We start from the raw sequence: 3167 nt of genomic DNA, 5'->3' as shown, positions 1-3167 counted from the left end.
GGGACAGGTTATTCAGAGAGGTGGTGGGATCTCCATCCTTGGAGCTTCTTAAGGCCTGACTCGACAAAGCATAGCTGGAATGATCTAGTCGTGGATGGTCCTGCTTTGAGCAGGGGGTTGGGTTAGATGACCTCCTGAGGTCCCTTCCAACCCAAACTTCTATGATTCTGTCAATTAAATACCATGGTAGATGGTTTACTCCTTTTACATAACAGAATGATCTGCAACAAGGATAAAATGTATCTGTATACGAGTTGGAATTTTTTCAAGTGTTGGTCTGAGCTGCTTCAGGCAGCATAGACAGCACTCAGACTTCTCTCTCAACAAGAGGCATTGCCGTGACAGTAAAAATGCCAGTGGCTGATGTGTTACCAGTGTTTCCACTAGTGTGGGGCTGCCACTGTAGTAGATCAACAGTGTGAGAATTGTCTGAGCTTTTCTGTGCAGACAAACTTCCACATACAGCAGTGCAGATAAGGGGCTGCTGTGCTGTTTGCAGACTGCAGTTGCACTGATCAGACTTGTTCTTACTTAGCAGTACCATTGGTAGTCCTTTGCAGCTTTGGCAACATAATTAAAACCAAAACATTGCATCTCCTGCATTTTGAAACCAGTTATTTTTTATGGGCATGATGTAGTGTCCTTCCTAGAGAGTGCTAGAATTCGGGAGACTCAGACTAGGGCTTCCACTTGGACTGTGTCCCTTGTGTGTGAAAGGTTGCTAACCCCAGAGTCAATGTTTGTGTGGCACAAATGTGAGGGAGCTGGTCAATATGAAAGGGAAAAGTGAAAGGAGCAGAAATATGAAAGCTGATCAAAGGTCCCAACTTACTGCTATGAGAACTTGTAAACTAGAGCTCATGCAGCTGTGCAAGTGTGTAAGCATTCTCATAGTAGCAGCAAATGACACGCATGTTTTCAGGATTCTCCAAACTGGAGATTTTTCTCTGTTCAAGCTGCTTTCTGCATGTGCTTTTTGAGCTGGTCCAGAAAGAAGGAAGGAGGTGAACATATAACAAGTCAGAATACAATGAAACAGAGTAACTGTTTTCTTAGGCAGCTATAGGAACAGCAGCAGAAAATCCCAGACTCCAATCTTAGGACTGTCTGGTTAACTCCAGCGGTTTTATTCATTATAATTACACCTATTGATTCTTTGGCTCATTCATTGCTATAGCTACCAAACAGTGGTAACTTAGGTAACTGGCTCTCTCGAACCTCTGTGCTGGCTTTTAGAGACAGACCCTGCTGAGTGATGTAGTACCCCAGTGGCTGGAAACATCGTGGCTGCCAGGGCCCAGGGGTGAGTGGAATGATCCACGGCTGATGGGAGAATGTCTCTGAAGGAGCTGTCACTCAAAACACCCTTTGACTGGGAGTCTGGGCTGTGCGCACCCCCACCAGCTCCTTGTGGCGTGCTTCTGTCCCATTCACCCAGCCCTGTCCAGCTAAGATGTGAATATTTGATCTTTCTTTCTCTCCAGTTTTTTGCTCACCAATTCATTCCTTTCATAAACCTGGGGAAAGGACGCGCCTTAATCTAGTTCAGTCAGACCTCCTCCATCTTTCTTAAGTTGTGTGCTATCTGCATTTGTCCTTTTGGTCCACAAACCTTTTCTTCTGGCACAGCCATCAACTAGGATGTCACACGTGGGCTAGGAGCTCACGTGTGGCAGGAGAGGCAATGTGCAGGTCACAAGCACATTCATCCTGGCCATCATGAATTGAGCATAGAAGTGCACCTCAAAGGAAAATGTCTCAGTTCCTTTCCTGACTCCCTGTGAAGCTCTCCTTCTGGGATCTCTCCAGGTAATTGGTCATCCTGTTGCGATACCTTCTTGCAGACTCCTGCATGATTTGGCTTATCCCTACATCTCACTTGTATTAGTGTTTCCTGAATTTATCCCTCCCATGAAGCAGAGTATCAGTGTGCCAGGCTGCGTCCCTCCTGGGATATTACCTTGCCATTTACCAAAGGGAATCTCCAGCTCCTGTTTTCAGCCCTTGCCATTCACACATGCTGTTTCTCTGCCTTATCCACTACTTACAGTTCCTGCTAATCAAGTTAAGTCTGCAAATTTCATCCATTTACTCCCCTAAGTCACCAGTGAAATGGTTCTTATATAGCATGTTTATTCTCACATGCTAAGTGTCTTGTCTTTTTCAGTAAAACCCCATATGTGATATTTTCACCTCCTGAATGGTGTTATTCTCCTATTCACAGGTCCAAATGCAGGCCCCCGTCACCATCAGCTCCAATTCACAGTGTTGGACCTATTCAGGGGCCATTATAATTTGATAGACAAACTGTCAGACGTCACACTTCCCACATGTGGTTGCTGTGCTTTAACACTGCTGTTTCCTGGAGTTTACACATAGACACTCCTAGGAAAGGTCACATCAGTGTGCGATTGACTTAAATGAAAATTGCTTTATTATGCATACGTGTCTGTAACTGCAGCCAGCTGATTAGCTGGCCAGCTGTGGCCAGATGTCTCTCTCTACTCCTTTGGGATAAACATGTCTTTAAAAGATTGCTTGGATGAATTTTCATTGAGCTTGTTTGTCGGCTTCATTTGACTCGGATTACTACTTAATGTGCTCATGGGTAGTGTTTATCAATAGCGCATCTAAAATGAATGCTTGCCACTTAGACCTTTACCTTGTGGTGCACCAATGGAAAGAAGCTACCTCTGTTTCAACTGTCTGAATGCCAAAGTATGTGGGCTGCAGCAAATGCTCAAGAAGGGTTGCCTTTTGCTAGATTTTTATCTTCCTTTGTATATCAGCAGCAAAACATTCTTCTGCCTATGAGTCGCTAGACTTGCTTTTGATTCTATTTTCCTTATGGTTTTTTTGCCATGCCTTCTGTAAGCTATAAAACAGCAGTGTCCTCTAGAAGCAGAATTTTTTTTGAGTAATCAGCATTCTGTATCAATATAATAAATAATAATGAACACCACTTTATGAGAGACTAGTGAGCTTAAAGATGCAGATGAGAGGCCTTATCTGGCATTGCAAAATCAAACAATATACTACTTCATTACCATGTGACTCCAGTAAAAAATATTAGCAGTTCCTGTTCTGTCTAGTATTTTGTGGAATCAGCAATTTCTGTGCTTTATACTGTAAAAAAAAAAAAAAAAAAAAAAGGTGGGGGGGGGGGG

This window comes from Gavialis gangeticus, unplaced genomic scaffold, assembly GCF_001723915.1.
Source record: "Gavialis gangeticus isolate Ggan-Ray unplaced genomic scaffold, GavGan_comp1, whole genome shotgun sequence".
Taxonomy (NCBI): Eukaryota; Metazoa; Chordata; order Crocodylia; family Gavialidae; genus Gavialis; species Gavialis gangeticus.
This window is presented reverse-complemented; position numbering follows the sequence as displayed.